Raw genomic sequence first — 13,373 nt, 5'->3', positions numbered from 1 at the left:
CTATTTCAACCACATACCAGCCTTACTGTCATTCTTAAATTTCTGGCAGTACCGGGAATCGAATCCGGGCCCCTGAGGACAGCAGCTAATAACACTAACCGTTACGCTACAGAGGCAGACAGGTAAACTCGTGTCCTCATCCCGAGGGGGTGCAGCTCTTTTTAGGCACACCCCCAATGGAGGTGAGCTGCATGTACCATTCCAATTACATACCAGCCCTCCTGCCATTCTTAAATTTCTGGCAGTACCGGGAATCGAACCTGGGCCCCCGAGGATGGCAGCTAATAACACTAACAGTTACACTATGGAGGCGGACGGTTAAACCTTCGAAAACGTGGGGGAAGTTAAGAACTTAGCTATGTCTATTTTGGTTCAAACTTTCAACTAGTGAACATTTCTAAAAACATGTTATAATTGATGACTAGAAAATGTCTGTGTTCTTTTTATGTTCCCATAACATGGAACATAGAAATGTGAACTGTCTTCTTATAGCACAGTGTTTGAAGTGGAACTTCCCAGTTGTGTCTTTTATGTTGATGATGATGATGATGATGATTGTTGTTTAAAGGGGCGTAACATCTAAGGTCATTGGCCCCTGTCTTGAATGTTGAGGCTAATTATATTTGTGGTGGAATTTAATGGTTTTTTTGTTGTTGTTGTTGCTAGTTGCTTTACGTCGCACTGACACAGATAAGTCTTATGGCGACGATGGGACAGGAACGGGCTAGGAGTGGGAAGGAAGCGGCCATGGCCTTAATTAAGGTACAGCCCCAGCATTTGCCTGCTGTGAAAATGGGAAACCACGGAAAACCATTTTCAGGGCTGCCGACAGTGGGGTTCGAACCTACTATCTCCCGAATACTGGATACTGGCCGCACTTAAGTGACTGCAGCTATCGAGCTCGGTGAATTTAATGTTACTCCGAGATTAGTAAATTTGCACAACACCTGTTTGTACATTGAATGGTTAGTTGGTTTGTGACATGAACCCGAATATAGGAGCGTTGTTCCACATTCTTACCAATACACCGGTATTATACCAGGTTAAAAAATTGAGGCTACGGGTGCAGGGCCACTCCCAAGGTAGGAAGAACGTCTCTGTACTTTTATGAATTTCTACCTAAACCGAAAGTGTAGCTGATGATGTTTAGTCAATCTAAACGAAACATGTACTCCTTGTAAATTAAATTTGCCAAAGGCAAAATAAAAAGTATCGGTTGATTTAGTGATCAATTATCGATACGGACCATGAAGTGGATTGTTTGCAATCCACTTTATTGGATTTACTGGATATCTATTTGGTAGATGCATTTACACTGTTGTACTTTAATCTTGGATAATAAACATCTATGTCCTCACTCGTGATGAAACTTCCTTGCCATTTAGAGGCATAAAATTTCTGATTAGTTTTAAATAATATTTTCAGAAATTCAGTGAACAGGGAAAGTCACACAGCACTACAACACTGTGCAAAATCAAGCATTAAACTTGTTGAATTATGCAAGTATATTACCTTTTGCTGAATGAATAACAGGAATTTTGCCTTTTAAAAATAATGGAAAGGGTCATTCCCAGCTAAGAAATTGTAGCTTGTATGCTTGAACTCTGCATCTTTGTAAATTGTAATAAAAAAATGATAACTTGTCAATTTTCTTGCATGTATAAATGTAAGAAAATAAAACTGAATGTTTATATCGAATAAAGTATAAATAAAACCGGATTATCTTGCAAAGGTCAGTTTTCTTATGATTATAGCATTTTAAAAAAATTACTGTAGGCCTACTGTACCCCAATCAACATTTTGCTGAGTATTGGAGGAGAGCTTCATAATTGAACGTTAGTGTTCCACTTCCCTGCTAAGCCCATTCGCTGTCTCGCTTCACTGATATGTATGCTTGCTACGTAAACTGCCCGCACTTATGTGAGGCCAGTCTCAATGGGCGCTCAGCTGAGCACCTCTGATCTACTCTAGATATAGTCCTCTCCGTGTAAGGACGTACCCTAAGGGTGCAACCTTATCCTTTCTCCCCTGTAATATTAAGGTACTGATTTATAGTTACTTTTCTTGCTGTTGGGTCTTTTTCAGTGTCGGTAACCATACAGTTTAGGAACCCTACTTGCCGATACGACGTCTTACATTTACCGTTAATCTGGCACGTTGGCAACGTTCAATCACTGCTCTAGCGTGAATTGCGTGTTGCCACCGCATCGCCGTTAAAGTCACTAGTGATATATTTGCGAGAATATTTAAAGTATATTTTCTTTTTCTGTGGGATTGTAAATATATTTGGCTAATACCAGGTAAGTAGAATTGTGGCATGTTCGGATAATGCATTTAATAACATTGTTTGTGTGAAATGATGAAAGTGCTCAAATACGCCAGTCTCATGTCTAGATCTACCGGTACATGAAATAACTCTTGCGGGACGAAATTTTGGCAGTAGAACTTGTAACATTATTATTTTCAAATCCGCAGTGAACTTGAAAGCTGACCTAAATTCCGTTCACGGAGCTTGGCACATTAGTATTCCTATATGTTTCCTGATAAGCTTGAAGATATAACCAGCCTGCAGGCTGAAAATATGCCCAATAATCTCTCTCCTTACTGGTTACCGGTATTGAAGAGAGAAGGAAATGTTCGCGCAAAAGAAAGGGAAGTCATTGGATGTCTGGAACTTTCGAAAATCACACTGCAAAGACTTATTAAATAAACTGCATCGTTTAACATGCCCCGCTTTTCAAGAATATGGTTATAGTACGCCTACTGTATATCAAAATAAAGACAGATAATTTGAGTGAGAAAGTGTGTTTATTTCCTTAATTCCTCATTGAGCGTGGGAATCGACGAGATATTCATAATTATCTTGATTTATTTCATCTTATCTTTTATCATTTACCAGGGTAGGGAAACATTCATTATCGGTGTTTACATTGAGGTTAGTTTTTTATGGTATGTATGGTGATTTTAGTATGTAACCAGACAGGTTGGCAGCAGTGATCAGCCATTACAAAAAAGAGAAAAGAAGAGCATCGGGCGGCGATATTTACTTTCTGGGGTATTTCCTTACGTGGCGATTACTATAGGTCGTAGATAGGTCGGGATACAGTCCATTTGACCTCCTGAATTTAGATATCTGCTGTATCTTGCTGGAATCCAACAAGTTGAGCTTCAGTGGAATAACCTTTTCCAAATTCAAACTGCCTTCTATCGAATCAGTTATTAATTTTGCAAACCTGTTTATAACCAGGAATGCTCTGCCAAAGTTTACATGCAACACATATTGAACTGACTGGTCTCATTTGTTTTGGCTTTATGTTATCACCTTTTCCTTTATTCACATGGGCTACTATAGCAACTCTCCATTCATTTGGTATACCTCCATGAAAACAGTTATCAGATAAGTATTTCAGATTATATCCCAACCCATTATCTTTAGTATATCCCCAGATATCTTATCAATTCCAACTGCTTTTCTAGTTTTCAAATTGTGTATCTTATTGTAAATATCTTTGTTGTCATAGGTAAATTGCAATACTTCTTTAGTATTGGTCACCTCCTCTATGCCCGACTCGTTGGCTGAATGGTCAGCGTACTGGCCTTCGGTTCAAAGGGTCCCGGGTTCGATTCCCGGCAGGGTCGGGGATTTTAACCTTAATTGGTTAATTCCAATGGCTCGGGGGCTGGGTATTTCTGCTGTCCCCAACATCCCTGCAACTCACACACCACACATAACACTATCCTCCACCACAATAACACGCAGTTACCTACACATGGCAGATGCCGCCCACCCTCATTGGAGGGTCTGCCTTACAAGGGCTGCACCCGGCTAGAAATAGCCATACGAAATTATTACCTCCTCTATCTGGATATTATCCTTGTAATCAACTGCTGACTGAATACTTCTGCCTTCTATAGAACCTCACATACACACTGCCCTTGTTCATTAATGATTCCTGAAATGTCTTTCTTGGATCCTGTTTCTGCCTTAAAGTACCTGTACATACCCTTTCATTTTTCACTCAAATTTGTATGACTGCCAATTATGATTGCCATCATGTTATCCTTAGCTGACTTCTTTGCTAGATTAAATTTCCTGGTTACTTCAATTTCTCCTTACTTCCACAACCATTTTTAACTCTATTTCTTTCCAACCTGCACTTCCTTCTTAGTCTCTTTATTTCTCTGTTATAATATAGCAGGTCTTTACCATTCCTTACCACCTTTATAGGTACATACCTATTTTCACATTCCTCAACAATTGCTTTAAACACATCCTACACTCTGTTAGCATTTTTATTTACAGCTTTCCACTGATCATAATTACTTTTTTTAAACTCCCTCGTGTCTGTTTTATCAGCCATATGGCACTGCCTAATAGCCTTTATGACCTTCCTTTCTATCACATTTATTTTTAACTACAAAAACAGCTTTGTGATCACTAATACCATCTATTACTTCAGTTTCTCTGCACCACCACGTCCAGGATGTTGTTCCCTTGTTGGGTCCATCATTGATTTCTGATTCAGCTGTCCTTCCCAGATTAACTTATTTGCCAGTTGTTGGTCCTGTCATTCGCATTACCTTCCCAATTGACATTTGATAAATTGAGATCACCTGCTACAATCGCGTTCCTTTCCATATCGATTCCCACATTGCCAATTATCTTATCAAATAATACCGAATCAGCTTTTCCAGATCTCCCTGTGGTCGCCAACCCACGGTGGTGGTGGTGGTGGTGATTATTGTTTTAAGAGGAAGTACAACTTGGCAACCATCCTCTATATAACACTAATCAGAGAGAAAAATAGAAGGGATCCGACACTTCGAAAAATGAAGGTATCGGCCAAAGAAAGACAACGGCCACGAAGGGCGTGAAAATGAAAGACTCCCTAGCCCTCGCAAACCTAATAGCGTCGGGGTCGGAAAAGAACAAGAGTTGACCAAGAGAGGTTGGATAGGATAGGTGAAAGTGAGGAGCCTGGCACAAGTAAGTGGAAGCAATGCCAGGACTCAGCTAAGGGCCCCATGGTCGCCAACCCACGCTCTAAAGTTCAGAGCCCCTGAGGCCCCTATTAGTCGCCTCTTACGACAGGCAGGGGATACCGTGGGTGTTATTCTATTGCCCCCACCTACAGGGGGAATATCATTGCTTTCTGGTCCACCCCAATTCCCTGAATGTACCTCCCTATGACCCTCTTTCTGATGTGAATCGTTGCCGTACTTCTCACATTGCACCTACAAAAGCATTACTTTAAATTAAATTATTTAATATTAGCTATGTACGAGGAACCAAAATAAAAGAACTTGCTTATAAATATTACAATCTCCATCTGTAAATATGCTCAAGCAGGCAGTAACAGAAAAAGAAGATCATTAACGAGTTTCGTTGATTTTTGAAAATGCCACAAACTTTAATTTTTATATGTTATTATTTCAAGAGTGGAAAGGAAATTGCCCTCAGACTGAAATTTAGCAAAGACCGTTAGAAAATTTTAGGCGTGTACCCATTTCTTGTCATTGCAATGGCAATCGGGTTCCTGGGATATTTCTAGCCCTCCTATTTGTATAGAGTTATATTGTCTGTTCTGTGTGGTATTTCCTTTATATGAATAAGAACCCAACTTCTTTAACAGGGATTGTTTGTTCATGTCTCTCTTTGCTAGGTTGGTGTTATAGGCATTTATCCACAATGCAAATGCTGAGAGTTACCTGTGGGAGAACTTTGCCTTTTAATCTCAATTGGAAAGTTGTATCTTTTTAAGGGAATAAGATTAATTCCTGGCACAAGGGCTCAGCTGAAGATAGTACTTGTTGATTTGTTGACAGGCTCTTTTGAATGAAGAGTGGCTGTGGTTGAAAGTATTAGTTCATATGGCAACATTAGTTTGGTATAATTTTCTAATGATATAAAGGTGTGCATACTTGTGTTTGACATTTCCCTGAATAAGCCTACCAGTAGCAAGTTAGTTTCATGTTATATAATCTATAGATTTTGTGTTCATCACATGTAAAAATAAAAATTGTGTGCACTCTGTATAAAAGTTTTGGGCCCCTACTGTTTCACAGTCAGACCAGACCAAGGCTGTGGTCATTTTATAAAGCTTATAAATAATTGGAATAATTCATCTACAAGGTCCTGTATAATGTTTCACTTTCTATGCTCTGAACCATTCTTGCCATCAACAATGTTTTTGAAGAATGCGTGAACCTGTATCTTTGCCGCTAGAAGTATTTCAGGGCGACTTTGAACTGTCTTACCGAAACAGAGGATCTTACTGATTGTTATTCATCAGTAATCCTTCTATTCCTACTTCTTTTTTCTGGGTGCACCAGGTGTCTCTCTCCCTCCCTCTCTCAACAAAGTCCATCAGACATAGCTCTAGATTAGAGACTATTCCATAGTTTCTTTTGGCATTTTCTTCATTCATCCACTTACATGTGATCAAATTATCTCCAGCTTGTCATTTAACTTTTCCACCTTCAGTTCTCATTCCTTCTCTCCTTATCTTCTGTAACATACTTCTTGTAGATGATGAAAATTTTGCTACCTTTTATTTGATTTTATCTTTTGTTGCAAGTAATTATGCTCATATTGGTCTGTATTGACTATATAACTTGAGAATAAATATATTTTGTTTTGAATTGTTTCAATCATCAAGATATATGTCTTTTACTACATTCATGATTTCCATTCAATTGTATTTGTTTGTGTGCTGATGATTGCTCCAAGAGTCGAACATGTCCACTTTTCCTAGATAAATAATGTTTTTAGATTATATTGTGTATACAGTATTTCTTAAGCTTTTGTTAATGCACTTTATTCAGTATTAAATTTTGCAATCTGTGACAGAAAACATTCCCAATTTTTATCCTCATGATTTCACTATCCGGTGTAGCAGTTCCGTTAATGAACTTCAGTTCTCCTCTACTACAAGGTCTATTTCTTTTTTTTTTTTCCCCTTACTTTTCTTTTTCTGCTTCCTTATTGTTCAGTCTTCCACGAATCACAGAGTGACTTGAATGTGCGGTTAGGGGCGTGCATTTGTGAGCTTGCATTCGGGAGACAGTGGATTCGAACCCCACTGTCGGCAGCCCTGAAGATGGTTTTCCGTGGTTTTCCATTTTCACACCAGGCATATGCCTTAATTAACGCCTCGGTCGCTTCTTTCCCGTACCTAGCCCTTTTTCCGTCCCATCGTTGCCATAAGACCTATCTGTGTCGGTGTGACATAAGGCCAATTAAAGAATTAAAAGAAAATAAGGCCAATTAAAAAAAAAAGAAGTCTTCCACGAATCACGTTCTTAAAACTCCCTTTTTTTTTTTTTGCTATTGGCTTTACGTCGCACCGACACAGATAGATCTTATGGCGACGATGGGACAGGAAAGGGCTAGGACTGGGAAGGAAGCGTCCGTTGCCTTAATTAAGGTATAGCCCCAGCATTTGCCTGGTGTGAAAATGGGAAACCATGGAAAACCATCTTCAGGGCTGCCGACAGTGGGGTTTGAACCCACTATCTCCCGAATACTGGATACTGGCAAAACTCTTTCTCACCCATTCCCCAGTCACATTACAATCAGCTAATGTTGTGCAGATTTTGCTGGCCTTGTGTCATCCTCCATTACTGTTGTAAATATGTAATAAAGTTAACCATGTGCTTTCCAGTCTTCATGGATTTTCTGTTCCAATCCATCCTCTACATATGACTTGTATCTTGACGTAACTGTAGCATTTATTGTTTATTTTCCAATACCTTTCTACACAGTATGTTCCTAAAATTTTGTTGCAAGGACACTTTCATAGATCCTTTCCAAATAATAAAAAGCAGGGTGTGATCACAGAAGTAAGGTGGCATGGTTCGAACTCGATGCAAGATTTTTAAAATGAGTAATTATCTCCGTGGTTTGGATTCCATGCTAAACTGTTTTTTGCTAGTGGTTTAATGCCATTAACATACAAAGGTAGCATGGAAGTAGAATGCATTACCTCCCAGAAGTTATAGTTGACAAGTATGCATACCTTTAGACTACATAGTATTCAGGGCAGCTTTTTCTCTTGTGTTTGTAAGTTTTATTATTGCTTAATTTTTTCTTTTTTATAAATTATTATTGTACAGATGTGGGCAACCTGTTAGAATGTACTGGTGAAGTGTACTGTAGATTTAGGTTTTTATTTTATCAGTACTCCTGTCAGTACCCAGACAAACTGGGTTAATAATGCAATTTAGCAACTTTTTGTTACATTGTAGGAAGAAGTCTTATGCTTGTCTTAAAGTTCTTTGTTTTCGTAAGATTTCTTCGGTATTTTGAGTGAAATGTTCATACCTATAGTTCCATTTCAATGAGTTTCGACTTGACATTTAACCGGAAGTCAGACATTGGTGCCAAATTGTTACGAGTACAAACAGTTGATTCACGACACACAACACTCAGATATAAGTCCAGAATCAATTATTCTTTGAAGCAACATGCATAACTCACATAAGATTAACAACAACATACACTCATGTTCATAAAAAACAGAATACCTTGAAAGACTAGAGAGAGGAAGTTCATATTCACTGGACATGTTCATTAGTATGCTCTGCAGAAATGATTAGCATTTCAGTCATCGAGGTTCAGCATGTGTCCTGTTGTGGTGGTGGTGGTGATTATTGTTTTAAGAGGAAGTACAACTAGGCAACCATCCTCTATATAACACTAATCAGAGAGAAAAAATGGAAGGGGTCGACACTTCGAAAAATGAAGCTATCGGCCAAAGAAAGACAAGGGCCACGAAGGGCGTGAAAATGAAAGACTCCCTAGCCCTCGCAAACCTAATAGCGTCGGGGTCGGAAAAGAACAAGAGTTGACCAAGAGAGGTCGGATAGGATAGATGAAAGTGAGGAGTCTGGCACAAGTAAGTGGAAGAAATGCCAGGACTCAGCTGAGGGCCCCGTGGTCGCCAACCCACGCTCCAAAGTTCAGAGCCCCTGGGGCCTGTGTCCTGTTGCCTAGTAGGCACTGGGTCCTCTGTGGCCACTGATAACTTGTTCCATGCGTGATAGCATTGTCGCGTATAAGGTGTGAATGGTGTCCTGGGTTATAGCCATCCATGCTGCATTCACCTGGTTCCACAGTTCATCTTTGGTGGTTGGTATTGGGTCACAGCGCCACACCCGTCGTTTCACCATATCCCACACATTCTTGATTGGCGACAAGTCCGGTAATCGGGCGGGCCAGGGCAACAATCTGACATCCTGTGACAACAAGAAGGCACGTGTTCGTGCAGCAACATGTGGTGGCGCATTGTTATGCTGAAATATGGCGTCTGGGGTATCGTGCAGAAAGGGTATGGCTACGGATCGCAGGATATCTCATTCACGTAGGTCAAACTGGTCACAGTGCCCTGGACACGCACCGTGTACCTAATAGCACCCCACACCATAAGGCCTTGAGTTAGTGCTTGTGTGCGAATGCAGTCAATGTGATGCCTCTCCCCCTGTCTGCGGCAAACCAAAATTCGGCCATCATTTTCAAACAAACAGAACCTGGATTTGTCTGAAAACACTATCTGCTGCCATTCCTGTCCCCAGCGTCGTCGTCCCATACACCATTGCAGTCTAGCATGTTTATGCACATTAGTCAAAGGTAGGTGAAGTGGATGACGCGCTGGTAACCCAGACCGTAATAAACGGTGACTGACTGTCACTCCTGATAAGCCCCAGGGGCTCTGAACTTTGGAGTGTGGGTTGGTGACCACGGGGCCCTCAGCTGAGTCCTGGCATTGCTTCCACTTACTTGTGACAGGCTCCTCACTTTCATCTATCCTATCCGACCTCTCTTGGTCAACTCTTGTTCTTTTCCGACCCCGACGCTATTAGGTTTGCGAGGGCTAGGGAGTCTTTCATTTTCACGACCTTCGTGGCCCTTGTCTTCCTTTGACCGATATCTTCATTTTTCCCTCCCATTTTTACCTCTGATTAGTGTTATATAGAGGATGGTTGCCTAGTTGTAGTTCCTCTTAAAACAGTAATCACCACCACCATCACCTGTCACTCCTGATAGTGGACGATGTGTTTCACTGTTGCGCTAGAGCCGAGGAAGACGCAGATCTGCCCTGCAATGCCATTCGGATGAGGTGTTGATCTTCTCGAGGGATGGTCTGGGTGGTGCGACCAGACCCATCTCGTTGTGTTCTATGGCCTTCTGAGAACCATTCTGTACACACCTGTTGCACTACCAACACACTTCGTCCCACGTGAGCAGCAATTTCCCGGATGGATGCATCATGTTCTCTCAAACCAATAATGTGCCCTCTTTCAAACTCACTCATTTGACGGTACGGTTCTCGCATACATCTGCAATGCACCCTGCATGTCTTCTCATGTCACACTGATCCATTACCTTCGGTTTATAGCGAGGAGTGCCACAGGCACATTTTACCACTCGGTGATGGTGCGCCGAGATCGATGTGGACCTTTAACCCGAGGGCCGACATGCTTCAAATGCTAATCTTTTCTTCAGAACGTACTAATGCGCATGTCCTGTGAATATGAACTTCCTATCTCTAGTCTTTCAAGGTGTTCTGGTTTTTATGAACATGAGTATGTTTAGGGAAAGGCTATAAAATAAAAATAGGTAAATGCTTGAACAGATAAAATGCAAAAAAATGAAATTAAATTTTTACTCACCATCTAGAAGAGCTCACATTGCTGATAGATTCAATTTCTCCTAAGGAAGGAGGAAAAAAAATCCTACAAAGGGAATACACCACTCATTTCTGAGTTACTGTCGGCATTGTCATTGTCTTTTGAAGTTTCACTCTTGCTTGACCGTAATAAGATAACATGTACTTTCGGTTTCCCAAGCTCTGATCGTGTCTCACAACCTTGCTCCAGTCTTCCGCACTTACATGGTCTATGGCTTCCCAAAGTAGTCTTTCGACTATGCCCATGCCTCCTGCCTATTTCATCCACCATGTAAACTGGATACTAGGGCTTGTTTTGGTGCACGAGATACCAAAATATTGTGCTCCACTCCAATAAATACAATGCTGATTTTAATTATCAAGGTGTATTTATTGGAATAGATGTTACCGAGCTCGATAGCTGCAGTCGCTTAAGTGTGGCCAGTATCCAGTAATCGGGAGATAGTGGGTTCGAGCCCCACTGTTGGCAGCCCTGAAGATGGTTTTTCCATTTTTACACCAGGCAAATGCCGGGGCTGTACCTTAATTAAGGTCACGGCCCCTTCCTTCCAATTCCCAGGCCTTTCCTATCCCATTGTCGTCGTAAGACATATCTGTGTCAGTGTGACGTAAAACAAATAGCAAAAACAAAAAAAGCAATAGATTTTGTGCTTCTTCAGCTCATATTTCCAGCCACGATTGTTGGTGCTTTGTCAAGAATGACCGAGTGAACTGACCACAACACAACACACAGCTGATAGCACATAGTTTCAGTAAACAAGAGATCGAAAATGCTGGTAACTGGAACTAGAGTCTAATGCGCTCTATCAAAGCGATCGGCTGCCTACAAAATCATTTAGCCTCCGCCGAATGTTAAGTCGAAACTCATAAAAACTGAACTATATGAATCTTTTAGTAGAAAATGTTTAAGTTAAAACTTAATTAGCAGAGTTTTTGAAATCATGAACATTACAATTTAGAAATAATTTAATCACCTTAACTTCAAGTGGAATTTGTAATAAGGACATTCCAAGTTGGGTGTGAGGTAAAGCTGATATTCTGGATAATGGATCTATTGATGCAAATAGTAGACTAGGTGACTTTCTTCTAAGACGTTTTTTTTCCTCTTAGAAGAAAAACATTTAAACATAATATTAATAGTGTTGAGTGAATGGCTAAGAGGTTGCCCATGTCTGTAATTTTAGTAATGTTTAATGTTTCAGAAAATCTTGCACACAAAGGAAATTTTGGTGTTCAAATTTCCTTTGTGTGTGATTTTGTGCTGGGCCTATTAAGGTGTTTGTCTAATGTTTCTTTTTTGTTTGGACAGGGCACTTCGTGATTCAAAAAAGTTTCCTTGCTGAACCTGGACACTTGAAATAAGGTGTTGGACTTAGGGTATATTTTTAAGCATTTTTTTTGTGAAAATTTTGGAAAATTTGAATAAATTTAGCACTTTTGGCCAAAATTGCTGTGTTTTTACTGCATAATTTTGATATTTATACATATAATTTATATATATTTTGTATTTCTTATTGGAAAATGTAAAGTGAAAAAAAAAAACTAAGTCCAAAATGTAAACAAATAATTTTCAATCATTGCAATATTGTATGTGATTGCAGGCACTCGCTGGTTTTTAAGAACAAAATATGTAATTTAAGTTTATAACACTATTCTAAGTTAAAAAAAGGAAAGGCAGGGATTTTTTTAGAACACAAAATACTATTATATTTCATCATTTTTTATTGAATAAAGTGGAGTATACAATATATTTTACATTAACAATATACTAGTAAGCATTTTATTTTTTATAACATCAAGCTGCTTTGCTGCTGCATTTCAACACAGGCACCAGACCTGTAAAGAAAAGGGGAAAACCTGTTAGAACATTAAGGAATATTAAACACAATATCTCTTTCACATTTCTGTAACCATCACTAATACTTCATTTATATTACTTAGACCTATAACCTGAAATTTTGTAATTTTTAACAACATTCTAAATTGACAGCATTTCACTCCAATATGCCAATTTGGAATCATCAGTTGCTAAATGGCTAATACATGTAGTAAATGCAATCTAGATAGGTACAATAATTACCAATTAATGAGCCCAAATTGGCACACATGAAATGCTGGCAACCAAAAATAGTTAGCTGAGAAAATTATAATTGCTAGTAACAGACCAATTATATTAGAATTATGAATTTACTCAAAAAGCAAATATTTCAGGTTCCCTAAGCAAACAAAAATTTATATTATTTAAAATATTCCAGTTTAAGAAATAATTGAGACATCACTTCAAAACAGATTTTAAAAAATTCAGTTGCACACAGTTTGTTCAAATTAAACTTGCTTTATGTCAGTATGAGAAATAGCCAGGAGGGACTAAGAACAGTAAATGCTGAGTGACCCAAGACCTGTTTTCAAGCCTTGTAGTTAAGAACTTACAAAGACTGCAGTCTTGCTGCTCAAAGCTATATCAGCTACCAAAACATGACCTTTTAACAAGATTATTTGAAAAATGCTGATCCTAGAAATAAAACTAAGTAAAGGGAAAACTTAACCACAGGCTATTTCAGTCAAAATTAAGTCAAGTTTTAAATTTATCCAAAAGTACATTTCAAACTTTTGCCCAATACTTCTCTCATGAGGTAAAATATCCAAATATACCTTTAGTTTCATTTTAGTCTGCACACACCACTA

At 39.3% G+C, this 13,373-nt stretch overlaps 1 long non-coding RNA gene across 1 annotated transcript in view; it reads left to right on the top strand.

The window, feature by feature from the left end:
- LOC137501216 (uncharacterized) overlaps nt 1-12,519 on the top strand; it is a 51,551-nt gene extending 39,032 nt beyond the window's left edge. The window contains exon 3 of the long non-coding RNA XR_011018427.1: nt 11,998-12,519. This is a non-coding gene — a long non-coding RNA (uncharacterized lncRNA). The remainder of the gene's footprint in view (nt 1-11,997) is intronic.
- The last annotated feature ends 854 nt before the right edge of the window (nt 12,520-13,373 follow it).

This window comes from Anabrus simplex, chromosome 6 (assembly GCF_040414725.1).
Source record: "Anabrus simplex isolate iqAnaSimp1 chromosome 6, ASM4041472v1, whole genome shotgun sequence".
Taxonomy (NCBI): Eukaryota; Metazoa; Arthropoda; class Insecta; order Orthoptera; family Tettigoniidae; genus Anabrus; species Anabrus simplex.
Note: the sequence above shows the minus strand (reverse complement) of the source record. Positions and strands in the feature narration are given on the sequence as shown.